Raw genomic sequence first — 27,994 nt, 5'->3', positions numbered from 1 at the left:
CCTCTGTTTTAGAGAGGAGGACACTGAGGCTCAGGGTGGCTGGATCCTGGGGGACACAGCAAGCCTGTGTTTGAATCAGTCTGTTGGAACCCCAGTGCCAGCCACCTCTTTCTGGCAGGATTAGGGGGCTGCAGAGGCATGCAGCATCACCTGAGGGGGTGAGGCACATTGGTGCCCAGAGTATAAGCCCAGCCAGGGGCAGGAGGCCTGGGATCTTGGCCCAGATCTGCTACTAACTCTCAGTGTGACCCAGGGCATAGGGCTCTCTCTGTACCTCGGTTTCTCCAGGCCAAACGGGGAGAGGCTCTGGAGGGGTTGAGACTTTGGGGAATTCACTGAGCTCATGTGGCCTTGGCCTGGCTGCCAGCCCTGCTCAGTGCTTCTCTCCAGTCCCTGGGCTCCCTTGATCCTAGTCCAGGCTCATAATGAAACCTCTTGCTCCTGTGCTCCCGGGAGTCATGGTCACGTGGGAGTTGGTGACTGCAGCACCCAAGCAGGCCCAGTTGGCAGTGTGGGGCAGCCAGGGAAGCCTGTCCTCTACCCCAGGAGGGAAGAGGGCCGCAGGTTACCACCAGGTAGGACTGCCCAAATGTAAGGACTGTGCACTCAGCCCTACAGTCCAGAACCTCACCGCTGCATGTCCCAGCGCTTCCTTTTGCACACTCAGAATGGGTTCACAGGGATCACTTTGTGTAGCCCTGGCCTGTATGATGGGGAAACTGAGACCCAGAGAGTCTGAGAGTGAGACTCAGGGTTGCCACTCATTCACCCTGACTTCTGCCCCATCGAGCTTTGCTCTTACTTATCCCCACCAAGATGGCCCACCATCTTGGACAGCTCTCTTCCCTTCTCAAGGCCAGTGTCTAGTCCCTGTTATTCCACAGGAATACTGGCTGGGGCTTGGGGCTGCAGAGCCTGTACTGACTCCTGCTCCCCAGTAGTCCCCTGATGTGCAGGCAGAATTTTCTCTCCGGGGGGATAGCCCTGTTCTTTCCCACACTGTTGTTCTGAATCTTTTTGGTCTGTAGGACCCTTGGGGAATGAAAGCCACAGAGTGTACCTGAAACAGGTACATGCCCTCCCCACCACGTGCATAAATTTACATCAGTGCTCAGAGACTTCCTAAGCCCCCCTCACTGGAGACCTGGGTTAGGAACTCCTGCTTTAATCATTTCCCAGGTGACATGGTTAATGTTACCTGTTGTGCTGACCTAGGACTGGAAGCTAAGCGTCTCAGTCCCCAGGCCATGTTCTTCCTGCTTTACTCTGTTGCCTTATGAAGGTCCCACTGTGCACCTGGCTGGGGGTCAAGTGCTATGATAATCCACCCATTCTTTCCACAAACTTTAGTTTTTGATGTCTCCTCTGTGCCAGGCTCTGAGTGCAGAAAAAAACAAGAACAAGACCCCTTCCCTTGGGAAGTCACACCTGTAGGCACTCAGAGCTTCAGGGTCAGGGCAGGACAAGAGATGACAAAGGGTAGGGATAGCAGAGGGGTTCCTGACCCAGCCTGGACAGAGAAGTGGGAGGTGGTCAGAAGAAACTTCTTGAAGGACACTGGGGACTGGACAGGGAGGGAGAGCATCCTCACAGAAGGAACAGCAAGTGCAAAGGCTTGGAGGCCTGTCTCTGTCAAGGAGGGCAGGCACCTTGTCTAACTGGAGGGTAGTATTAGGAAGTAGTGGGTCAAGCATGAGGCTAAGGACCTGTTGGGATTTGCCACCGTTCCTTGCCTGTCTTCAAGTCTGCTGGCTGCCCATATGCCCTAATACACACAGACATACCTCTCCCCTCCTGAGTCTCCTGTCCCTCAACACACACATACTACCTCTTTACTGTCCTTCCTAGAAATGACAACATACTCACACATTCTCTCCCCTGGATACAGACACACTTCCACACTCCACCTCCACAGGTCACCTCCACAGACCTACATGAACCCCCTCTCTCTGTGAACACTGACGGGCATACACCAGTCCCATTTTCTGGTACCTACCCTCTCTCTTTGCAGAGAGAAATACATCCCCAACTTCTCTGTTACTTTTTTCTCCTCTCTCTCCCACTTTTCTAGCACCAGAGCCCTGTAAGAGTTCAGAGCTGAGCCTCAAAGCCCCCTTCCATGTTATACTCACCCCTGAGCCTCAGCCTAGGGTTCCCCAAGACTGTGATATTCCAGTGTTTTCTGGACACCTAAGGAAACCTTCCATCCCAGTCCTGGAGAGCCAGAACCCTGCCAGGGGAGCCCTGGCTTTAGTTTCAGCCAGTCTAGACTGCCTATGTGACCTGGGCAACCTCCTGCCATGGCCTTGGTTTGGGGGAGCTGCAGTGCAGCTCCACATTCACTCACATAAGGAGGTTCTTCAACTGGTGTTAGAGCCCTGGTGTCCTTGAGGGGGCCTGGGGCTATGAGGTTGGGGGTAGGGCTGGACAGGCCTCTCCCCTTTCAACCATAACAGGGCTCCTTACGTCTGCATTTATATTAGGGTCTGGGCAGGATTTAAAGGAAAAAAACCCATTAACTCTTTATTGATTTTGAATGATTACAAAAGAAAATCCAAAAACATATTTGTAGGTAATGGAGACCATGAAAGCCCCCTTGCCCCTCTCCTAGGAGGTGATCACTGTAACATCTGGATATTGCCTTTTGGGGCATATACCAACAAACTGTTATTTATAAAGATGGGCTTATTCTGAAATAGTATTGTAGAGCTTGATTTTTTTCATATTGTTATACATAGAGGTGCCTCCTTCTGTCAAGTGGCTGCAGAGTGTTCCATAGCATGGATGTGCTGTATTTTATTTGAACAGTCTCTTACTGACAAATATTTAGGCCATTTCCAATTTCTTTTTTACTCTTACCAGTAATGCTGCTATGAACATTCTTGAATGTTTATGTGTGAGTGCCTGTGCTGCCATTTCTGTAGGAGAAGCTCCTAGAAGTGGGATTACTAGGTTGTAGGGTGTGTGGGTTTAGAGTGTTATTCAGTATTGCCAAATTATCCTCCCAAAGGTTGAGCCAATTCTTCCTCCCTCCAATGGTCTGAGTCCTCATTTCCCCACATCCTTGTCAGCACTGGTTATTATTAATCAATTTAATTTTTCCCAGTTTGATGGGCAAAAAATGGTATTGTGTCATTTTCATTTTATTTCCCTTATTGCTAGTGAGGTAGAACATCTTTTCATACACTTACTGGCCAATTTAGTTCTTCCTCTGTGGGTTTCTAATTTGCTGCCAATTTTTCTCTTCTTTTGTCTTTTTTCTTATTGATTTGTAGGGGATCTTTGTATATTAGTGACATTTTCTTTCAGTGTCTCACTTGCCCTTTAACTTCGTCTATAGTGTCTTTTTGCTATACAGGTGTTATATGCATTTATGTGGTCTGATTTATCAGATTCTCACTTTATGCCTTCTGTATTTAATGTCTGGCATAGAAAGGCTCCTCCCCCTGCATACAATTTCATTTCAAATAAGAATTTTATTGCTGAGCCTGGGTTTGCAAAGCCTGGGTTTGTAGGCTTCTCCTGGCAGCTGCAGCACTAACTCTGGGGGAGGAGGGATGCCCCATCTGCTAATCCATTTTCATCTCTGCATCTCCCCCTCTTCTGGCTTGGGGTCGCAGTTGCTCTGTCTTTCTTTGGGCCTCTGTCTGTCCTTTGTGTTTTGCCCCTCCTTTCTATGTCTCTACTGTTTTCCATCCCCAGGTGGTTTCCCACTGGGCAGTGGTACTTACAAATGTGAGATGGCAGCTGTGGCAGCCCTCAGTGGGTTGGGATGGGATGGTGGTTGTCAGGGAGCGTCCCCCCGTCACCTTCCACCTGCCACCCTAGCCCCAAGTTACGTGGGCTGCCCAGGCAGGCCCTGGCCCAGTTTTCTCACAGAAACATTTCCCGCCAGGAGTCTGAGAACATGATCTGAGCCAATCCAAGCTCCCCCACCAGGAAGTCTTCCCAGACAGCTGTTTCTACCACTTCCACAGCCCTGGCCCTGGCCCTCCCCTTTGGTCCTCACTTCCCTGCCTCCCTCTAGTCCTGTCTCCTCAGCACTGAGCAACCTGGGGTCCACCTGCTACCTCTCAGGGTCTCATCTTCCACCTGTGCAAAATAGGTCCTGAGAGTCTGTACCAGCTGCTGGGAGCCACGGCCCATGTGGGATAGAGCAGAGCTGGTGGGTCTTCCAAGCCAGGCTCTGGAAGGTGTCCTCTTTTGCCCTCTCAGTACTAACCCCCCCCCCCCAAAAAAAAGCAATTAAAAAAACACTGCAGGAAAGAATTTGCAAGCAGCTGACAAAGAAATGGGGACTTGAGTTCTGTAGCGTGAAGACTGATGACTAGGGCTCCATTGTTCTCTGCCCTGCCCCAGGCTGAGGACAATGTCTGACTCACGGGAGGAAAGAATGAACGATGCAGGAAGGTGCTGAGCCTGGGGGAGGGGAGGGCAGTCACGGGCACTTTCCTCATGGTTCCTCATTTCTAGGGACTGGAGGTGCTAATGGGGGATACCTCCATTACCTCCTGGAGGTGAGGCCTCCTTGTGCGGGCTGAGAGAGCAGTTGGGAGACAAGCCAGGAAAACCTGGAAGTCTCTTTGAAGCATGGCTCAGAAACACATAACTACTATTTTTGAAGTAAACTTCCCTGGGCTCCTGCAGCCCCCTGGACTTCTGTCCCAGCACCCTCCCTCTGACCATGATGGCCTTTCTTCTCTCTGAGCTTTAGGCAGGCAGAGTGATATCTCTACATCTCTTTATCCTAATCATCAAGTACAAAATGGAATAAAGGAAGGAAGGGATGAATGTATGGGAAGCTGAGGGTGTTGGGCCAAGAGTTCAGATCTGGGCAAAAGAAGACCTGGGTGCTGGGCTTGACTTTTTGGTTGACTTGTTGGAGTGTCCCCAGCCCTCATTGGGCCCCAGTTTCCACATCTGTACAATGGGCATGGACCTCTCAAGCTTTATGATACTGTGACTGTGTTGAGCAGAGTAGGCACGTGCGCTTCTCTCTTTCTTCCTCTCTCTCACACATACACACACACTAACATTCCAGTACCATCCCCTTTGATCACAGTGTCACTGAATGCCTACTGGGTGCCAGCTCCACACAATAAAACCACTCTGGTCGTGTTGTAGCCGTGTCCCTGGAAGTCCCACACTCTTCAGGGCACGTAGTAGTTCTGTTGAACACACAGGCATCTGCTTTCTAGATCTCCCTGGATTCCACTCAGGGGGAAGGAGCCAGGAGGGCAAGTAGAAAGCTCTCACCTCTGCTGTGGTTTTCTTCACGCCCTGGACTCTGAGGCCTGTAGCTGGGACTTCATGTCCTTCCTGGAACTTGGCACACTAGAAGGCCTCGTGTCCAGGAGAGCTCCTGGCTCTATTTGTGTCTCCCTTGCTCAAAATCATTGTTATGCTCTGCCTGGGGTCCCATTTCTATAGCAATTCCTTTTGATGCTGTTGAGGAAGTGGGAACTCCAGGAAAATCTGAGGAGAAGGGAGTAGGAAATCCATTCATTATCTTGCAATATGGCAGCTGGGGGCTTGGAGTGGTGCTGTGGGGATGGCTTCCTCTGCTGGCTCAGGTAGAACTAGACTCGCCAGCCAAGTGGTTGGCAATCCTGCCAGGACAGGGCTGCCTGGTTGGCCTGGGCCTGGTTAGCTTGTGCCTGTCTACCAGGAGCCAACTTGGGCTATCACCAAGGACACTGCCTAGCTAGGCTGGTCTGGAGGACCCAGGCCTGAGGAACTGCCCAGGCTCTAGCTACCCTTCTGTCCTAGGTTGGTACCATTGAGTCCTGTCCTGTACTCCAGAATCAGTAGCCATTAGGAGGCACCCCTGTGGCCTGCTGGCAGCGGGGGGAATAGTTTGGGGCTGTGAACTGTGGGCTAGGCAGGCCCTCTTATACTGGGTCCACACTGCTTTGTGGCTCTGTTGTCAGGTTGGGAAGGCCAAGGGAGGCCCTAGAACCTGCTCAGTGCCTATGTCTCTACTTCCTTCTTGGAGGAGAAGATTGCAGTTCGTGAAACACAGAGACCCTTGCCTCCGAAGAATCCCTCCATCTTCACCTATCATGTACCTAGAAATTCCACCATTTGCACATTAGTCATTATAGAATGCTGATTTTGGAAGGGAGTCAGAGGCCATTGCTATCTTCTGCCCACATTATGGCAACTGTCTCCGAGCTCCATCCATCCTATCTGGAAGGCCTTGCAAATCCCCCTGGGGACCTAGACCTGTGCTGGATGTGCCATGTGGTGAATGAGGCTGGCCTGGGCTTCTGGGGAGAGAGGGAGCTGCTCATTCTCTTGAGGGCTGCTGGGAGCCAGGCTTGGGTTAGATGTCATCTTTCCGTGGTTGCCTTTCACCTCATCTGGGCACCACCCGCACTCGTCTCTGCTTAGTTCTTGTCTGTGCAGTGACTGCCACTTAAAGGTGGATTACTTGGCACTCCCCAAGACATATATCCATGAAATCACAGCTGTGATGTGCCTGTCAAATTTTTTTTTTTTTTATTACACAGAAAAATAAACACATACATGTGGAACTAAAAGTTTACACAATCCCACTGGCATGTGCCCACACTTTGAGAAATCCTGATTGGATTGGAACTTCTTGGCAATAACTCAGAAGGGGATTTGGGTCTTTGTCAAAGGTTTACAAAGATTGTCAGAGGTTGAAGAAACTGAGGCTCAGATGGGGAAGTTTTGCCCAGGGCTGCACAGCCAGCAAGTGGGAGACTTTCAGCCTGATGCCTGTGGCCTTTCAGCCTGGGATGTTGCCAAGGAGACAGGACTCCCTAGTGTCCTCTCCATTCATAGGGGGGTGGGAGTGGGTGGGGGTGGGGGTGTGTCCCTAGTTACCCTTGTAGAATGTGTGGTGAAGGAATAAACCATAAATTGGAAGAGGCTTGAGAAGGAAGAGGTGAGGGTGGGGGTGGGAGCTGCAGGCATCCTTGGGAACTGGGAGGCTGAGGCTCAGGCACCTGGTAGGCATCCCCGGTGCTCTATCTGCTCCCTCTCAAGGGCCAGTCCCTGAGGGTCTGCTTCCTGAGGCAGGGCTGGGAAGGAAGGTGGGCCCTGGTGGTGGTTGGATACCTCCTGTGTGCCAGGTCACAAGTCCCTTCTCTCTTTTTATCTTCCTAGCAGCCCTGGCAGGAAGAATGATATCCCCATTTTATGAATAAGTGAGGCTCAGAGACTTGACTTTCCCAAGGTCACAGAGCCAGTGGGTGGGGAAGCATATTCAAATCCCCTTGGCCTGGGGTCAGAAATCCAGCATTCCCAGAGCCCTACCTTCCCCAGCTGGTGGCATTAGTGTGTGTGTGTGTATGTGAGTGTCAGTGAGTGAGAGCACATGTGATACGTGTTGGTGCAAAAGTGTGAGTGTGTCAGCAAGAGGGAGCATGTGTGTGTATGTTTGAGAGAGAGATGTATGAGTGATTATTGTATGTATGTGTGAGAGAGATGTATGAGTGTTCATTGTATGTGTGTGTGTGTGAGAGAGATGTATGAGTGTTTATTGTATGTGTATGAGAGAGATGTATGAGTGTTTATTGTGTGTGTCTGTGAGAGAGATGTATGAGTGTTTATTGTGTGTGTCTGTGAGAGAGATGTATGAGTGTTTATTGTGTGTGTGTGGGATGTATGAATGTTTTGTGTATATGTGTATGTGTGTGAGAAAGATGTATGAGTGTTTATTGTGTGTGTGAGAGAGATGTATGAATGTTTAGTGTGTGTAAGAGTGTTTTGTGTATGTGTATGTGTGTGTGAGGGAAAGATGTGTGTTTTGTGTGTGTGTGTGTGTGTGTGTGAGAGAGAGAGATGAGTGTTTATTGCTCATCCGGGTGGGATCAGACCAACTGTATGCATGGCACCCAGTGTTCCCCAGAATTGCCCCCTGCTGCCCTGTTTCAGCTGACAACTCATCTCTTTCTCCCACAGCTTCCTGTGCCCACAGGCCCTGAGACTCTGGTGCCCATGGGCAAAGAGGGCAACTGAGTAAAGCCCAGGCTAACCCTCAGCCCAGTTGCACTCCCCAAATGCCTGCCCGACCTGAGGTAAGAAACCACTCTGGGACACTCTGCAGAGTGGGGTCCCAAAGGGAGAGGTGTAGGGAAGCCATTCAGGGGATGTCTTTCTGGGGATGCCTACCTCTCTCCCTCCCCACGAAGTCCAGTCTAGGAGGTTTGATGGTATAGTGCCACTTCCCACTAGCCCTTGCTATAGGAGGGCTCTGGAAGCCAGCTCAGAAGCCTGGAACATTCTTCTGAGTAATAAGGTTTCATGGACATGTCAGCTAATGGGTTCCTGTGCGGTGTGGGAGGTCTCTAATGGTGAGCTGAAGGACTCTGTCCTTGGTTGTGTAACATTGTTCACAAAATGTGTGCATGACTCCAGGTTAGGAGGAGGTGGAAACAGGTGAACTGAGACAATCAGGGTCTAAGAAACTGTTAAGCTAGCTCTGGCCCGGCCGGACGTGGCTCAGCGGTTGAGCCATCGGGGTTTGATTCCCGGTCAGGGCACATGCCCGGGTTGCGGGTTCAATGCCCAGTTGGGGGCGTGCAGGAGGCAGCCAATCAACGACTCTCTCATCATTGATGTTTCTATCTCTCTCTCTCCCTCCCCTTTGCTCTCTCTGAAATCAATAAAGATATATTAAAATAAAATAAAAAAAAGAAGTTGGCTCTGATGTGTGGGGTTTAACGAGGTTCCTAGCAATTCTCAGTGTGTGGGTCCAGACACTGTCCAGGTAAGATGAAGCACAGCCCCATGTGTGTATGAGTGACAAGCACTGGCAGCCAGGTGACTTTGGCTATGTGTGAGTAGAGCAAATGGCCTCTTGGACTGTATCATGAGGAGCAGGACAACCAGAATGTGGGAAGTGACAGGCCCTCCCACTCCATGTCCCATGTGAGAGAATGTGGAGAAACTGCATCAAGTCCCAAAGAGGTGGGAAGTGGGGAAGGAATGGGAACCGGGTTGCTGCCTGGCTTGACCCCTGGCTTGCTTGTGACCTTGGACAAGTGACCTCTACCCTTTATCCAGGGCAATCCCCTGTCCTGACAGACCTCTGTGACCCATGAGAGGGCTACAGAGAAATTTGCTAAATAGAAGGAATGCTGGGGAAAGGCTTGGGGAGCAGGCTGGACAGGAATGTGCTCCCCGTTTTTCAGGTAAAGAAGACCCAGCAGCTCAGCAGAGCAGCAGGCCTCCAACCCTCTTCCTCAAGGATGGGGTGACAGTTTCAGTAGGTGTGGCTGAGGCTCAGCTGACACTGTCCTGTCAACCAGGAAGCTGGTGGGGGTGTGGCAGGGGGTTTCCTTCCTAGGCATTAGGCCTTGCTTTGAAGTCCAGTTATCTTCAACAGAATATTCCTGCTAATCAGTCAGTCCTGGGTGGAAGGAGCAACTAATTAGCCTCTCCATTTTAACCTGTAATTGCTGCTGGGAGATAGAGAGAGGATGCCGTCAAGTTTGTTTCTAAGGTGGCCAGGGTGATGTGAGGACCTGGGGCGGGGGAGTCAGGGAGACAGGGCGGCCTGGCCCTGCCCCCACCCTCAACAGGAGCCACAGCAGCCTCCCCACTACCCAGGAGGATGGCACTGTGGAAGCTCAGCGGGCAGGGAGCCAGAGGGGAAGCTAACTCAGAATGGAGGCTGTTCTCAGCTGGGAAATGAGAGGGGCAGGGGAGTGGATGAAGGGATGCCTGGGCTGAGACTTAAAGGCTGTAGGATTATTTTAAAATGTTCTGTTTTTCTGACTATTAAAGAAGTGTGTGTTCTGTGTAGAAAATGTGAGTGCTTGGGTGCTTTCCCGTCATTCTTTTACAAAATATATTTTTATAACATAATTGGGATCAAACTGTACTTACTGTTTTCTAACCTGCCTTTTGCACTTAATACTATAGCAAGATCATTTTCCCATCATTAAATACTCTTCTGTAATGTGATTTTTAAATGGCAGTGTAATGTTTCAGCCTGTGTGAGCCACAGCATGTTTAACCAATTCTCTGTTGTATATTTTGATCGTTTCCAATGGTGTATCATTATAAATACTGCCTGGGTCCATCAGGATCTTCTGATTCAGAGTCACTGTGGGAACCCAGAAATCTGGATGATTCACAAGCTCCACAGTTCTGATCATCTGCTGGGCCAACCCAGACTCACACTTGGAGAGTACAGCTGTACTTGCACACCTGAAGGGATGGGGACCTCACACTCTCCAGGGTAGCCCAGACCCTGGAGGTAGCTCTGATTTGGATAAAGCCATGCATGACTTGTGCTGACTGAGCTGAACCTGCCTGCCTGCCACCTCCATGGAGGTCTAGGCTCCACATGGGACAGAGACCATACTTGGCACTTGGGAACTCTCCTTTCTTACTCCCAGGGACCAGTGGGGGGTTGGGGGCTGGCAGGTGGTGAGAACTCAGGCAATGTCTGTGGCTTGACGGATGGAGGATTTGCCTCCTTCCACCTCTGCCTGCCTGGAGCAACTCTCTATGCTAAGGGTGTGGCTGTGGCCACATCAGCCAGCCCTCTGTGTGTCAATCCAGCCATCACCATGTGTGTTGAGGGCTGTGGCCTTGTCAGAGCATATCTCATCCATTGTCTCACTTCATCCTTATCACAGCCATGTGAAAGGTGGATGCTGTTGTCCTATTCATTCTTCCAGCAAGCATTTATTGAGCATCTACTGTGTGCCAAGCAGTGGGATGATGGGAACAAGTCAAGGTTTAGAGAGGAGCAGGGGCTTGTCCAGTGTCACATGACCACTGAAGGCCTGAGTTAGCGCTGAAACCTAAGTCTGCAGGTGTATTAGTTTGCTAGGTCTGATGTAACAAAGTATTATAAACTGGATGGCTTAAACAGAAACCTATTGTCTTATAGTTCTAGAGGCTTGAAATCTGAGATCAAGGTGTCCTCTGGTTCCTTCTGAAGGCTGTGAAAGAGGATCTGTGCCAGGTTTCTCTCTTGAGCTTGTAGATGGCCATCTTCCTCTGTGCCCCCCAAGATGTTCTCCCTGTGTGCTAGTCTGTGTCCAAATTTCCTCTTCTATAAAGACAAGCCATATTGGATTAAGGGCCCACCCTACACCAATATGACATCATCCTAATTAACTAATCATATCTGCAATGGCCCAATTTCCAGATAAGCTCACATTCTGAGGCAACAGGGGTTAGAACTTCAACATATAAATTTTGGGTAGGGGGGCACGCAATTCAACTCCTCATAGCTAGACTTGGGATTTCCACAGCTGTGCACTGGTGGTGGGGAGCATCTCATGTCTCAAGGTGTGCAAGGGGGAAGGTGAGGCTGCCTAACTTGTCAGGGATCTAGAGGAGATTACTATGTCAGGGCCATGACTAGGGCTCTCGGAGGTCTGTTTCAGCCAGGATGTTAGTCCAGGCCCAGGAACAGTCTCATTCTTGTACACTAGTGGAAGGCAGGTATGGATGATCAGTCTGGGAGGAGGAATTTCCGGGGCTCTGTACCCTCAGCTGGGTGACCTGGGGCAATTGCTTTCAATCCTGGACCTCAGTCTACCTAACTGTGAATTTGGGAGCATCCTGCCTGCCTGTGAGAGAATGAATAGGAAGGTTTTGCTTTTGTTTATTTTCATATATTCAGCCTGCACACATTTATTCAGTGTGGCTGTCTGCTGGGCCCTGTGCTATTCCCAGGGACACAGAGATGAGATACTCATGGCCCTGCCCCGCAAGACATGTATAGGCCATGGGTGGGACAGGAAGATGAAGGCAGCACTCAAGGTTATGCCTGTTCTAGGGCCAGACTACGTGGATTCAGTCCTAGCTCTGCCTCTTGCTAGTGATGTGAATTTAGGCCATTTCCTTAAGCTCACTGGACCTCAGTCTCTTCATCAGTAAATTGTGAATAAAAATAGCATCTACCTTGTGTGAATTAAGTAGGTTGGTGCATGTAAAAGGCTTATAGCAGTGTTGGGTACATAGTAAATGCTTAATTTGAAACTGGACACAATGGGTCTGGGCTGCCTGTCACTACTTCAGCCAATTAAGCAGAGACAAGGTTGAATCAAATATGAGCATTTATTCCATTTTTGCCGGAAAATGGGAGAGCAGTGGGATTTGCCCACATAAAATCTGCTTCCCTTATTACCTGTCCTTCCCTTATTACCTGGCTGCTTATATAGGGCTGCATGCAAGAGAGAAGTGGGGGGGTGGGGGGGGGGGTGGCTGCAGGATCTGTGGTCCTTGTGTCTCCTTCCAGGATCTTGAAGTCCAGTAACAAGGTAGTTAATTTTCAGTGGTGTTAAAACCCAGTTCTGCCAGTTCCTGAGACCTGAGGATAGTCAGCATTCCTGAGGTAAACTCCCAGAGGGGGTCAGGCTCCAGGAACAGCAATCAAATCAAAGCGCATCCTGTACTTTGTCTGTTCTTGAGATGCATTTTCTTTTCTGAGCAATGGACCCATCCAGGCCCCAAGGTGTCTCATCTTTACAGCACTGGTTTTCTTCTTGTAGCACATCTTCCAGTTTCCTGGGAACTGTAGGAAAACTTCTTATCTATAGTTAGTAAGGTAAATAGTCATTAAACAACTATGGTCCTATTCCTATTAGATGCCCTCCCCCTTTCATAATCACAGTTAACAGAGTATGATCAACATCTCTGCCCCGAACAAATAAATATAATTCTAAGTTATCAGCTATAGGACGGTATGAAAGAGGGCAGAGTGTGAAGCTGTGCATAGTGTTAAGTAGGCTGTACAGTCCCTACCCTGTCTGGGTGCCCTGCCATCCTATTAACCTTTTAGCCATCTGCCAGCCTTTGCTCCTAGGGCACTTTGGGTATGGGCTGGTAAGGGAGATATGGAACAGGCGACCCAAAGGGAGAGGTTAGAGGCCTTCTCACAGTCATGGGTAGGAGTTTGGGGGTCTGTGCAGGTGGGGTGGGGCGGGGTACCTGCCACTCATGCCTCTGCCCCCTGGGGAAGGGGTGCCTAGTTGCCAGGTGTTTTGCTTTGTTAACCTTTGTGTTTAGTTGGCAGGTTTGGGGGGAGAGGAGATGGTGAGGAGGCAAAATTAAAATATCTCTTTGAGAAGTTGACAACTTCCCAATTAAAGGATTCTTATTTGTGAGATGCCTTAGAGGCCTTTTCTATTCAAGAGGCTCTTGTGAATAATAACAGGGCTTGAGCTGGGGATTGGAGCCTGAGCTGCAGTCAAAGGGGGTGGGGCGCTGAAGATGTCCCCAGGGCCTTGAGAACTACAGCTGTGTGGTGGGATGGGGCAAAGCTGCAGCTCCTTTCTGCACAGCAGTGAGGGTGAGGAGGTGGACACTGTCATGGGGAGGGCAAAGAGAGGTGAGTGTTCTCACCCCCACTCCCCACAGCCCTTAGTTTCTTTTGGCCCCAGCCTGAATTGCATACACAGGTGCCCTTCACCAGGAACCCATTGTCTTCCACAGCCCACCCTCTGCATTTCCATTCAGGCCTGGACAGAGTTGGGAGGAGGCTGATGACAGTCCGTATGATAGATGTGGCCTGGACTTTGGGCTCAGGAGCAGCCAGTTTGGATGTGGAGTAGTGTCCTCTTGGCTTCTGAAACCTTAGGCTCCCTGGTACCCATGCCATGGCTGCTGCTCTGACCCAGCTGTCCAGGTGACATCCTGGGTGTGATACTGTTGATGTTTGGTGGGGTGTCCATTTGCATTTTAGCCTGGTATCCCCACTCAGTGCTGCCAAGCTATTTTCCTGGGAGACCAGGTCTTTTCTGCTTGGGGCTGCGTGTCCCAAGAGAGGTATATCCTCAGATCTTGCTGGGGTAAACCAGCCTAGTGTAGCTGAGTGCCTAGAATGTGGAGGTAGTTATTACCTGAACCCTACTTACAGATGAGGGGCAGAGAGAGGCTCAGTGAAGTGATCCCTGAACACAGAGGGTTTTTGCTAAAAGGTATGTCTCTTCCCATGTCATGTCCCCCGAAGCCTTCCTGTTAACCTAGCAGAGAGGAGCAGGAGGGGACATTGACCAATGCCTTCCACTCAGTGTGCAGTCCAGCCTTTACCCTAGGCCCCACAGGGTCTGCCCTGAGGAATTGCCAAGGTCATTTGAGGAGACCTTGCCACATTCCAGGCTGTGGTGTTGAGGAACCTGAGATGTTCACCTTACGGAAAGAGCACGCGGTACTCAGAGGCTTGGGGTTCAGGAGGTTTATTTTACACTGGCGGGCCCAGAGGAGTCCAAGTCCAAAGTCTGAGCCCAGAGCACAATCGGGGAAGGAGTTATATACTGTACTTGCTTCTGCCTATGTGGCAGCTAGACCTTGCTTAGGGTGGGGAAAAGCCCTTTCTGGTTTGGCGCGCGTGGGAACTTAGCAGGATGGCAATAGGGGAATCCCCGGAGGGGAACTGTTGGCCATTTTAGACCGAGTTTTCCCCTATCAGTGGCTCTGCTGTGCAGGTGGAGGGTGGGCCACCGGGGAGGGCAAGGTGGGTCCTGCAGACCCTGTGAGGCAGGTGTCCTGAACATGTGTACTGACCAGGCCGGGAGCTGAGAGACTTGGTATTTAAGTTCCAGTCTTGCCACTTACTGTCTGTGGCAACTGACCTTATCTCTCGGGACCTCAGTTTACTTCTGTGGGGTACAGACAGCAGTGGAGCTGAGGTGGTCACATGGAATAGTGTGTGGACTGCAGGGCTGGTGGCTCATGCATGAGGACTGTGGATTTGGTAGGGATGGCTCACATCCTAGCACTGCCACTGGGCAAGTACTTCACTTCTCTTAACCACTGTTAGGATTTGGCTGGTGATGCAGGCTGCCAAAGAATTCACAACTAAAAGAAGAGATACAGAGACGAAGTTTATTTTACTTTCCAAGATTGGAAAGGGCCGGTGCATTGCTAATCAATACAACGGCAAGAAACAAAGGGCAGCTTCCCCTTTTAAGCTGTGGCTTTTGCTAAGTAACAAGGATGGGAGGGGGATTTTGGGGTGAAGCTGAGCAGATACCAGGGGATCTCTTGAAAAGTTACAGTTTGTTTGCTTTCCTGGAAACAGTTGGGCAGATGGCCCAGGGAGGTGTCTTATCAGTATTTTTCCCAAGCCTGTAAAACATGCTTTTAGAGCAAAAGTGATGAAGAGTTCAAAGGAGGCTTGTTTGAAGGGGAGCAGGGAAGGGAACTTTCTACTAATTAAAGACTCCTTGGTATGAATTATCCCTGAGTTGTGAAAACAGCAGGTAGGAAGGGGATGCAAAAATGTAGCTTATCTTGTCCACAATTTGAACAGAGAAGCTAGCAATCTTGGGGTTTAATTTCCAGATGCTTCTCATAAATTGTGGAAGGCCACAGCAAGGAAAAACAGAGCCCTTTTCCTGTCTTTACAACTTCTTTATTCCCATCTTGCACAATGATCATAGTGATACCTATCTCACGGAGGTGTGCACTCCAGTGGTGTGTACTCAGTCAGTGGGAGACCTCTATGCTCATTCCCCTGAATCATTTAATGAGCCCATCCTTCCTGAATACCCAGTGGACTTTGCCTGGGCTTGGTGGCCACAAAATGAGTAGGTGATATGGTCCCTGCCTCTGGGTAGCAACCTGAAGTTAGAGGGGCCAATGAGAAATGTTGTGAGCCCCAGAAAAGGAAGGATATAAGGGCTGGTGATGTTAGGGAGGGCTTTCTGGAGGAGGCTGGACTTTAGTGTTCAGGAAGATCAGGAAGAGGGTAGGGCAGGTTGGAGTGTGGAGAGGGCAAGCCTGGTTGGGAATCGTGTGAGCAAAGACCAGGCAGAAGGATCAAGCACAGCGTAGGGTGTGAGCTCCTGAGAATAGGCAGTGGGTGAGTTGGGTGTGGGAGAGCAGGTGCAGTCAGAGCCCAGTGAGGTCCCAGCCTTGGAGCCCTGGTGGGGGTGGGGGACTAAGAGTTGGGAGCAGACAGCGGTCTCCTGACATAGTGAAATGGGACAATGAATGGGTCCTGGCTGCCAGTCACTACTTGATCTAATTAAGCAGGGACAGGGTTGAATTGCATATGAGCATTTTTCTTTTCCAATATTGCTGGAAGTATGGGAAAGCAGCAGGTCATCCACAAAAATCTGCTCTGCCTCCGCATAAACCAGCTGCTTACATTGGGTAGTAGTACAAAGGTTACATGGGGAAGTAGCAAAAGCAATAAGAATGGGAAAAATGGTTACAGATTACAGGCAATGTGGGCTGGGGGTTGCTAATGGCCAGTGCCTCTGGGACTCCATTGTTTTGGCAACAAGGTTGTTAATCTTTCCACGATGATAGGCAGTTCTCCGATAGGCAGTTCTCCCATAAGGAGAATAGACCAGATTTCGATGTTAACTCCTAGGTTCTGGGGCATACAACTCCCAGCGAGGTCAGAATGTGCTTTCTTTAATCAGAACAAAACAATCATGGTTAACAGAGCATGATTAATATTTCTTATAACTGTAGAAATATAGTTCCCACTATTCTATTTCTCCCTCCCTCCCCTAACAGCAGGACAGGGGACAGCAAACATGTAGCCTGGATCCCAGCACAGAGCCTGATATGGGGCCTGTGAGGAGGGGTGGGGGTTTAGTGTAGGGTCCATGGACAGGACTCCCCAGGCCCTGGGGCCTTGGGTAGGAGGTATGAAGGCCTGATGCAAGGCCTGGGAGGAGACTGGTGGCAGCTCTCCAAACTGGCAAGAAGGGCCTGTGTGGAGGCTTTGGCTGGAGTTGGGGGTCAACCTGAGAGTAGTCTCTAAGCCTGGATTAAGGATCCAGGCGGTCTAGCTTCTCAAGGGCCAAGAGACAGAGAAGTAGGAAGGATCTGTGGTGGATTGGGAGGGCTGGGAGGCTCATGCTCACGCAATACCCACCGTTTGAGGCCCTGACTCAAACTTGCTATAACTTGGCTTGCACAGCAGCCCCAAATGGGGGCAGCACTTAGTCTCAACCTAAGAAGTTAAAAATTAGGCTCAGAGAGGCTAATCATTCACTCTCTGTGGGTCATATTCCAAACCTGAACTTGAAGCTTCTTGCCTTTATGGGGGCCCCACATTATTCCCCAAGGCTGTGGTTTTTATTTATTTTTTAAATTTTATCTTTATCATTGAAAGTATTACAGATGTTTCCCTTTTTCCTTCCATTGACTCCCTCTTCCCCACTCCTCCCCCTCCCCAGGCTTTCACTGCTCTATTGTCTGTGACCATGGGTTATGCATATATGCATATAAGTTCTTTGGTTAGTTTCTCCCCCCTCCTTCCCTCTGGATCTATTTTGTTTGTCAGTTCCTTTTGTTTATTAGATTCCACATATAAGTGAGATCATGTGATATTTGTCTCTCTCTTACTGGCTTATTTCACTTAGCACAATACTCTCCAGGTCCCTCCATGTTGTCTCAAAGGGCAAGAGATCCTTTTTTACAGCTGCATAGTATTCCATTGTGTAAATGTACCACAGGTTTTTGATCCACTCATCTACTGATGGGCACTTGGACTGTGTCCAGATCTTAGTTATTGTAAATAATGCTGCTATGAACATAGGGGTGCGTATTTTCTTTCTGATTGGTACATATTTTCTTTCTGATTGGTGCTTCAAGCTTCTTAGAATATATTTCTAGAAGTGGAATGACTAGGTTAAATGGCAGTTCCATTTTTAATTTTTTGAGGAAACTCAACACTCTTTTGTATAGTGGTTGTATTCCCACCAGCAGTGTACTAGGGTTCCTTATTCTCTACATTCTCGCCAGCACTTGTTTGTTCATTTACTGATGGTAGCCATTCTGGCAGGTGTGAGGTGGTACCTCATTGTTGTTTTAATTTATGTCTCTCTGATGATTAGTGACTTTGAGTATTTTTTTCATATGTCTCTAGGCCACCTGTATGTCCTCTGTGGAGAAGTGTCTATTTAGGTCCTCTGCCCATTTTTTGATTGGATTGTTTGTCTTCCTTTTGTTGAGTTGTATGAGTACTTTATATATTTTGGAAATTAACCCAGATGTATTATTGGCAAATATGTTCTCCCATACAGTGGATTCCCTTTTATGTTGATGCTGTCTCCTTTTGCTGTGTAGAAGCTTTTTATGTAGTACCATTTAAAAATTTTTTTCCTTTGTTTTTCTTGCTCTAGGCATATCCGTGAAACTTCTGCTACATGAGATGTCTGATATTTTGCTGCCTATGTTTTCTTCAAGGATTTTTATTTTTTCATGACTTACATTTAAATCTTTTATCCATTTTGAGTTTATTCTTGTGTATGGTGTAAGTTGGTGGTCTAGTTTCACTTTTTTTTCATGTACCTATTCAATTATCCCAACACCATTTATTGAAGAGACTGTCTTTACTCCATTGTATGCTCTTGCCTCCTTTATTAAATATTAATTGAGCGTAATGGCTTGAGTCGATTTCTCGGTTCTCTGTTCTGTTCCATTGATCTATATGCCTGTTCTTGTGCCATTACTTCATATCTCTATCTCTTTTTTCAGTCATCTGTAGTTTTTCCAAGTACAGGTCTTTTACCTCCTTGGTTAAGTTTATTCCTAAGTATCTTAGTTTTTTGTTACAATGGTAAATGGAATTGTTCTCTTAGTTTCTCCTTCTGAGAGTTCATTATTGGTGTGTAAAAATGCAGTCGATTTCTGGGTGGTAATTTTGTATCCTACTACCTTACCGAATTCATTGATTAAATCTAGAAATTTTTTGGTGGATTCTTTAAGGTTTTTTATGTACAATATCATGGCATCTGCAAATAATTGACAGTTTTACATCCTCCTTTCCAATTTGGATGCCTTCTATTTTTTCTTCTTGTTTGATGGCTGTGGCTAGGAATTCCAGTACTATTTTGAATAAGAGTGGTGAAAGTGGATAACCCTGTCTTGTTCCTGTTCTTAGGGGAAATGCTTTGTTCAGGTTGTCCAGCTTATTGGCATATAGTTCTTCATAGTATTTTCTTACAATCCTTCATATTTCTGTTGGGTCAGTTGTTACTTTCTCTTTCGTTTCTAATTTTGTTTATTTGGGTCCTCTCTCTTTGTTTCTTGATGAGTCTGGCTAAAGGTTTATCAATCTTGTTTATCTTTTCAAAGAACCAGCTCTTGGTTTCATTGGTCTTTTTTATTGTATTTTTAGTCTCTGTGTCATATATTTCCACTCTGATTTTTATTATTTCTTTCATTCTACTTACTCCTGTCCTTTCTTGTTGTTCTCTTTCTAATTCTTTAAGTTGTAGGGTTAGGTAGTTTATTAGAAGTTTTTTTTTAATCCTCACCTGAGGATATTTTTTCCATTGCGTTTTCAGAGAGGAGGAGGGAGGGAGGGAGAGAGAGAGAGGGAAATGTGAGAGAGACACATAGATTAGTTGTCTCCTGCTTGTGCCCTGACCTGGGCCAAGAATTGAGCCTGCAACTGAGGTACATGCCCTTGACTGGAATTGAACCTGAGACCCTTCAAGTCTGCGGGCCAACACTCTAACCACTGAGCAAAACTGTCTAGGGCAAATTTTTCTTGTTTTTTGAGGTAGGCCTGTAGTGCTATGAACTTCCCTCTCAGGACTACCTTTGCTGTGTATCATAGATTTTGGGTTGTTGTGTGTTCATTTTCATTTGTTTCCAGGAAGTTTTAAATTTTTTCCTTGATCTCATTGGTAACCCATTCATTGTTCAATAACAAGTTATTTAGCCTTCATGTGTTTGGATGTTTTTTAGCATTTTTATTGTAGCTGATTTCTAGTTTCAAGCCATTGTGATCTGGGAAGATGCCTGATATGATTTCAGTCTTCTTGAATGTGTAGAAACTTAGTTTGTATCCTAACATGTAGTCTATCTTTCAGAATGTTTCATGTGCACTTGAGAAGAATATATATTCTGCAGCTTTGGGGTGGAATGTTCTTAAGTGTCAATGAAATCCATTTGATCTAGTGTGTCATTTAGGGTTGCTATTTCCTTGTTGATTTTTTGTTTAGAAGATCTATCCAGTGATATCAGTGGTGTGTTGAGATCCCCTACTCTGAATGTACTGCTGTCAATCTCTACTTTAAAGTCCTCCAGAAGTATTTTTATATATTTTGGTGCTCCTATATTGGGTGTATATATGTTTACCAGGGTTATATCCTCTTGTTGTATGGATCCCTTTAGTAATGTGAAGTGGCCTTCATTGTCTCTTGTTATGGCCTTTGTTTTGAAGTCTGTTTTGTCAGATATGAGTATTACTACCCTAGTTTTTTTTTCATTAGCAGTTGCATGGAAAATTATTTCCATCCTTTCACTTTCATCCTGTGTGAGTCTTTTGTTCTGAGGTGGGTCTCTTGTAGACAGCATATATTTGGGTCATGTTTTCTTATCCATTCAGCTACCCTATGTCTTTTGATTGGAGTATTTAAGCCATTTATATTTAAGGTTATTATCGATAGGTACTTATTTGTTACCATTTTTATTCTTTATGCATGTGTTCTTCTCTGTGTATATATTTCTTCTTACAACAGTACATTTAGCATTTCTTCCAAGGCTGGTTTGGTGGTAGTCAACTCCTTTAGCCTTTTTTGTCTGTGAAGCTCTTTATTTCACCTTCCATTTTGAATGATAGTCTTGCTGGATAGTGTAGTCTTGGATTCAGTCCCTTGCTTTTCATTACTTTGTACTTCATGTCACTCCCTTCTGGCCTGAAGTGTTTCTATTGATAAATCAGCTGACAGTCTAATGGAAGCTCCCTTATAAGTAACTTTCTGTTCTCTCTTGCAGCCTTTAAGATTCTTTCTTTGTCTTTAACTTTTGCCATTTTAATTAGGATGTATCTTAGTGTGGGTCTTTTTAGGTTCATCTTGATTGGGACTCTCTGTGTTACTTGGACTTGTGTGACTTTCTTCTTCACCAGGTCAGGGAAGTCTTCTGTCATCATTTCTTCAAACAGGTTTAATATTCCTTGCTCAGATTCTTCTCCTTCTGTTACCCATATCATGTGGATGTTGTTATGTTTCATGTTGTCCCAAAGCTCCCTTAAACTCTCCTCCTGCTTTAAATTATTTTTTCCAATTTCTGTTCTGAATGGGTGTTTTATCCTACCTTGTCTTCTAATATGCTGATTCAACCTTCTGCTTCTTCTAGTCTACTGTTGATTGCTTTCAGGGTGTTCTTCATTTCAGCTATTTCATTCTTCATTTCTGATTGATTCTTATTCATGGTTTCTACCTTTTTTTTCATGCTGGTGTAGTTCTCATTAAGTTGCATATAGTTCTCATTAAGTTACTTGTAGTTCTCACTAAGTTGTTTGAGCACCGTTATAACCATTACTTTGCATGATTTATCTGACAAATGCTTGAGTCCATTTCATTTACTTTCTTTTCTGGTGATTCCTCCTTTTCTTTCATTTGGGGGTTGTTTATTTGTCTTCCCATTTTCACCATTCCTTTGTATTTGTTTCTATGTATTAGATCAAACTGATAAGATTCCCAGCCTTTGTGGGGTACCCTTATGTAGTAAGTGTTTTTTGGGACCCACTGATACAGTCTCTTAGCTCTCCTGAGCTGCGTGATTTAGGAATGTCCCTTGTGGGAGTTATTTGGGCTCTCCTGTTTTAATTGATTCTTGAATTTTGTTGTCCCATTTGTGGATGGTGTCTCTCAGGCTGGCTGACTGTGAGGCTCACCTCCGACCACGTCGTGTGAGCTGTTGTGCAGGTGCTGACATAATAGAACAAAATACAACAAAATGAAACAAAACAAAAACATATACAAGACCCCTACAGCAACAACAAAAGCAACCACAAAAAAGAGAGAATTAGGAAAGAAACAAGAGAATAAGAATGATGGAAAAAAGAAAGAGAAAAAAATATGAGGAGAAAAAAAGGGGAAGAAAAAGGAATATGACAGGGCAGAGATGAAATAAAGAAAATAAGGATAGCCTGGCCAGGCATGGCTCAGCGGTTGAGCATCGATCTAGGATCCAGGCAATTGGGGTTCGATTCCCGGTCAGGGCACATGCCCGGGTTGCTGGCTTGATCCCCAGTCAGGGGCCTGTAGGAGGCAGCTGATCAATGACGCCCATTATTGATGTTTCTCTTTCTCTCTCTCCCTCTCCTTTCTTCTCTTTGAAATCAATGAAGGTATATTAAAAAAAAAAAAAAAAAAAGAAAGAAAATAAGGATAAAAAAATAGGGGAAGGAAAACAGTATAAAAGAAAAGAGGAAGAAAACAATTTAAAAGGAAAATAGAGGCAAAAGCAAAGAGACCCAAAATAAGAAAAGGAAATGAGGAAACAGGTGAAAGAAGAAAAGGGAAAAAAATAGAGTAAGCAAAGGGAAGAGATAAAGTACATACATGAAAGGAAAAATAGAGACTAAAATAATAAGTCAATAAAGAAATTTAAAGAAGGTAAAGAAAAAAAAGGGGTGGAGGGCGTGAAGTGGCATTCATCTCAGCAGTTTAGTGCCTCCTGGGAGCTCCCTTTGGATCCTGCTTTTCTGATGACTGCGGTTGACTGTTTTGTCTGTCAATTCTGGGCTTCCCTGGAGGTACATATGTGCTAACTGCTGTCAGAAACTGTTCTCCTTTGGTTCTCAGCAACCTGTTTGAAGCTTTAAGCGATCCAGTTTGTGTCTATCTCCACAGGACTTGGCTGTGCGCAGGAGAGGCCAAGCTGCACTCAAAGGCAGGTTTGTTAGTAGCAGGGGGCCCAGGGAGAGGTGAGCAAACTTCCCCAGGCTTCCTGGGTTCTGCCTCCCCTGCCCCTTCTCCTGCCAGTCAGCTGTCAATATTAATCACTCAAAAGTCTGTGTCTGGAAGGGCTTTAGGCTGAACCCCGAGTATAGACCTCTGAGTTTCCTGTGAGGGGGAGGTGCTGTTCAGATTTCAGGGAAAGTTATGGGTGTGTTTCCGGGTCCCAGAGCTACTCCTCTGAGAGTATCTCAGAATATTTCCCTGCTCTCGGCTGGGCACAGATTCTCGTATGCTGTCCAGTGGGATCAGCTGGATACCAGGAGTTTCTATCAGCTCTCCTTTGAGGGGGGGAAGCACCAGTCAGCTTCCCAGGATAATGGGATGTACAGCCTCACCCCCAAGCCAGTCACTGACATGCTCCCTGTGACTGTTCCAACCCTTAGGCTTTGTCTCCTCTGCAAAGGTTGAGATGCAGGGTGTGGCAGGCAGGGCTCCTGAGGCTGGGGTGAGTTGTATCACCTAGGGCGGGTTTTTCCTTTTCCTGAGCTGTGGCTTCTGGGAGGGGATAGAGACTCTCAGGAAAAATGGCTATTTCGGTTTGTGGGGGTACAACCGAATGCAAGACTCCCAGCTGCTGCTATTCCACATCTCTCCCCAATGCTTCCCACCCCAGCTTCTCCTTAGGCACCTCGAGTCTGCACTGCCCTCCATCAAAGCCTCGGGTGAGTAGCTGCAAACAAAAATCCTGTGCTCTGGCCCGGCCGGGCATGGCTCAGCGGTTAAGCGTAGAGCTAGGATTTAGGTGATCAGGGTTCGATTCCCGGTCAGGGCACATGCCCGGGTTGCGGGCTGCAGCTGATCAGTGACTCTCTCATCATTGATGTTTCTATCTCTCTCTCTCCCTCTCCTTTCCTCTCTCTGAAATCAATAAAGATATATTTAAAAAAAAATCCTGTGCTCTGGATTTAAAAAAACAACAAAAAAACACCCACAACTGAGGCTTGCCCAGCTGGGCGTGGCTCAGCAGTTGAGCATTGACCTAGGTTCCAGGAGATCGCTGTTCAGTTCCTGGTCAAGGCACATACCCGGGTTGCAGGCTCACATGCAGGGGGCAGCAAATCAACGATGACTCTCTCATCATTGATGTTTCTCTCCCTCTCTCTCTCTCTTCTCTCTGAAATCAATAAAGATATATGAAAACAAAACAAAAAAACTGAGGCCTTACCTCTGACTGGCTCCAGTCTTCCCAGTGGTCAGTACCCCTATTGCCTTTCACTGCAGGATGTTACATGGGCCACTTTTTTGGGCTCTGCTCTGGCGCTCTGGACTGTGGAGCGCAGCCTGGGTTCCGGGCATCGGTCTTCTCAGGAGAATAGCCCTCCTGTAGCTGAGAGATCTCTCTTCACTTTGGGCCTGTGGGCCCGTGGAAGTTGGGTCAGACCTTCTTGCAACCTCTCCTTTTCTACCAGTCTCCAGGTGTTTTCTGTCCTTCCTTGATATGTCTCCTCCTCAGCTGGACCTCAGTTGGTAATACTGGGTGAATGTTCTCCAATTTAGTTTTATTTCCAGTTGGCCCTTGGAGGAGGTGCAGGAAAGGTCTGCCTGTTCTGCAGTCATCTTCTCCCTTCCTCAAATAAACTTTTTCCAGGGCTGTGGTTTTTAGAGGTGATGACCTCACAGAATTCCATGGTCTCCTCAGTAGAGGGACACCCAAATATGCAGTCTTCCTTGGCTTTGTCTTTCTTGGGGAGGCCATCAAGGGGAGAGAATTGGATTAGAGTTGGTGGTAGGGGAAGTAGGGAGCCTGGTGGGAGGGGGTGCAGGGCCTGGAGGAGAGAGGTCATGGCTGGGGTGGCTGTGGGATGGTGAGAAATGAATGATGGAGAGATGCTGGAGATTGGCTTTGGAGTGGGAAGGCTGAGAGTCCAGGTCAGGAAGGTCATTTTGGCTTGAGCTACAAGATACATGGTGGCACTGTTGTCTGAAATGGGAATCTGGGCCAGGTAGAAGTGTGACAATCCTTGTTTAGACTTGCTCAGTGTGAGGTGTCAAGGAACCATTCATTCTGGACCTCCTATGTATCTGTAGATATTTTCAAGACGTCTTCTCACATCTGGTCACACTGCCTCCAAGGTCAAAGGCTTTACCCTAACGTGTTGGCTCATCTCATTGCTAAGTTCATTTTTCATGTGAGGAAACTAGGGCCTCACTTCCATCCCCAAACTGCATACAGTCTCTCTCTGACCTTTAGCATCTGGAGCAGGGAGCAAGAACTTGAGTGGCACTTGATAAGGTGGTGGCAGAAAAACTTGGAGAGCTCAGGTACCATCTCCTGCTGACACCTGGTATATGTGTGCTGCCCCCCCATCCTTGGCCTCAAGCCCATTAACAGAGAAATAAATTAATAAGTATTCAACCCACCACATGTTCCTTCTGTTCTGTATAATAGAGCATAGGAACATGATTTTCCCCTGGAGCAAATTGCTACAGCTAAACCTGCTCCTCCAAAAACTGCTTGAAATTCTGGAAAGTTTGTTGATTTCGGGTCCTTTCCCTTTCTGCCTCCTGTCCCCAAACCCCAGGCTGCTTCCCTCTGCCTTTCCTGTGCTTGGTCTCAGAGGAGCCAGATTGTCACAGAGAAAGGGGAGGGATCTGGGAGGCAGCAACTCAGACTAGGGGTACAGAGGGTAAGGGGCTTTTGGTGTGCTGAGCATGAATTAAATGCCCAGGATTGACAGAATGGACCTATGGCTTCCCATGGAGGCTGCCACAGACATGCTCTGTGACCTCAGGCAAGTCACTGCCCCTTCTGGGCTTTAGTATACCCCTGGCAAAGTAGGGCCGACCATGCCCACCATCCCATGTGAATGCACCTTGTAGTACACAGAGTACTGTGTAAGTGTGAACCACCTCCTTTTGAGGACACTGTGTACAGGGAATGGGGTACCTCCCTTACCTCACCATAGGCTTTTCTGTGGAGCCTTTGGACTCAGGGACTATGGCCTTTCTTCTAAATCCTCTAGGGCATGTCTAATTTTCTTAAAGCAAATTAATTTAAATTCACTTTAATTAAACATGTCATTAAAATGTATATTTATTTATAGACCTTTTCTCTCTCTTCATATTCTGATCATTTCTGTCACTCAGAGCCCAGGTTTCCACTTGCAGGCAGCCCTCTTAGGGGTGGTATCTTGGGTTGGGGGGAGGCCTTTGCACATTGACTCTGGCTGGCTCGGGCCAGGCTGTTACCTTTTTTTTTTTTTTCTTAACATATCTTTATTGACTTCAGAGAGAGGAAAGGAGAGGGAGAGAGAGAGATAGAAACATTAATGATGAGAGAGTCACTGATCAGCTGCAGCCCGCAACCCGGGCATGTGCCCTGACTGGGAATCGAACCCCGATCTCCTGGATCCTAGGTCAATGCTCAACCTCTGAGCCACGCCTGGCCGGCAGGTTGTTACCTTTAGTGAAGGCAGAAGAGGGAAGCTGGAATCTGGTGCTAAGGAGCCATAAAATTCTAACCTTTTCCCCTGTCCGAGGGGTCTGTTGTACTTTGTGGAAGATCTAACCATCAACCCTGCAACTGCCTCTCTGCTCCTCACAGAGGAGACAAACCCCAAAGAAACTGCTGAGGCTTTGTAGACTGCATTAAGGGTAGACCTTGGCTGGGGCCGACTGTGTGGTTACAGGTCCAGCCAGCCAAGATCTGGCCTGTCTTCAGCCTTAGGACTGCCCAACATCTTTTCTCCTCCAGGAAGCTCTCCTTGACTTGTCATTTTCTTAGTTCACTTGGCTGCCATAACAAAAACCCATAGACTGGTTGGCTTAATCAACAGCAGTTCTAGAGGCTGGAAGTCTGAGATCAGGGTGCCAGCATGGTTGGGTTCTGGTGACAACTCTCTTCCTGGCTTGCAGATGGCCACCTTCTTGCTGTGTGCTCATATGACAGAGATTTCTGGTGTCTCTTTTTAAAAGAGCACTAATCGTATCAGATTAGGACTTCACCCCTATGACTTCATCTAATCTTAATTATTTCCTTAAAATACAGTCATATTGGAGGATAGGGCTTCAATACATGGACTTTGGGAGACCCAGTTTGGTCCATAGTGCCATACTACGCTCCTGTCCCCTGGCTAAAACCATTGGCTTTAATTTTCCCCAAGTCTCCTCCCAGCGCAGTCCTGGGTATACTGGGGGCTCTAAAATGACACCCTGGCTTGAACTGCTTCCTGGCTGAGGCCACAATTTGAGGGAATTTCCAAGTCCTTTTCTCGGCATGTGGTAGGTGGGCCACATACCCTAACCTCTCCCCAGGTCTAGTCTGCTTGTTGGTGTCTGAGGTGGGGGAGCCTCCAGACACATACACCTGTCACATCCTCTCCAGTGGCCCACCATTGCCCATGGGGAAAAGTCCAACCCCCTTGGTATGCTCTCTAAGGCCCTTTGAACCTTAGCCCCTGCTCAACCTATTCATTCTCACCTCCTGCCCCCTCCATTGTCCCAAGAACATGTCTTACTATTTTGTTTCCTGTTTTTGTACTTATTGTTTCTTCTGCCAAGTATGAAGTTGTCTCCTCACCCAGCCATTGAACTCTTACTTACCCTGCAAAGTCCTCCTCAGCATGGCCTTCCCCAACTCTTTGGGCTGAGTTGGTCCCTCCCTTCTTTGAATGCCAGTGGCACTCTGGGCTTCCCTGCCGCAGTACTTAATACCCTGGATGGTCCTTGTCAGGGGCTGTGTCTGGTTTACCGCTGGGTTCAGGTACTTCCTCAATGCCTGGCTCCATAATTATCTGTAGAGTGAATAGGATGGATGAGTATTTATTGAGCACCTACTAGTCCAGGCACAGTTTTTGTACCTGGGAGGCTGTCATTATGGAGCTTACATTCTGGTAGAGGAGACAGACTTAAATGAGATGCATTAGCAAAATATGTACTGTGTAGTGATAATATCAAGGGGAAAAATATCAAGGAAGTGGGAAAGGAAATGTTGGGTAGGGGTGTCTTACTGAGAAGGTAACTTTTTTTTTAAATTTTTAAAATATATCTTTATTGATTTCAGAGAGAGGAAAGGAGAGAGAGAGAGAGAGAAATAGAAACATCAATGATGAAAGAATCATGGATCAGCTGCCTCCTGCACACCCCTAACCGAGGATTGAGCCCGCAAACCAGGCATGTGCCCTGACTGGGAATCGAACCCCAATTGCCTGGATCCTAGGTTGATGCTCAACTGCTGAGCCATGCCCGGCCGGGTGAGAAGGTAACTTTTAGGTAAAGACCTGGAGGAGGTGAGGAAGCCATGTGGATACCTGGGGAGAGGGCCCTCAGGTGGGAGCATGCCTTGCCTGTGTGAAGAACAGGGAGGCCAGAGGGCAGGAGGAGATGTGGGGTGG

General features: G+C 47.4%; 1 protein-coding gene across 3 annotated transcripts in view; it reads left to right on the top strand.

The window, feature by feature from the left end:
• The window catches only part of LINGO1 (leucine rich repeat and Ig domain containing 1), a 220,733-nt gene that overhangs the window by 15,772 nt on the left and 176,967 nt on the right, over window positions 1-27,994 (top strand). For 2 of the 3 annotated variants that reach the window (XM_087824104.1, XM_087824098.1), the window contains one exon: window positions 7,933-8,048. The gene's annotated coding sequence lies outside the window, so the exon portion shown is untranslated. Of the gene's footprint in view, window positions 1-7,902; window positions 8,049-27,994 lie in introns of those variants that run through there. The other variant, XM_016214200.2, reaches the window with a different exon arrangement.

Source organism: Miniopterus natalensis, chromosome 1, assembly GCF_054644295.1.
Source record: "Miniopterus natalensis isolate mMinNat1 chromosome 1, mMinNat1.hap1, whole genome shotgun sequence".
Classification (NCBI taxonomy): Eukaryota; Metazoa; Chordata; class Mammalia; order Chiroptera; family Miniopteridae; genus Miniopterus; species Miniopterus natalensis.
This window is presented reverse-complemented; position numbering and strand designations above follow the sequence as displayed.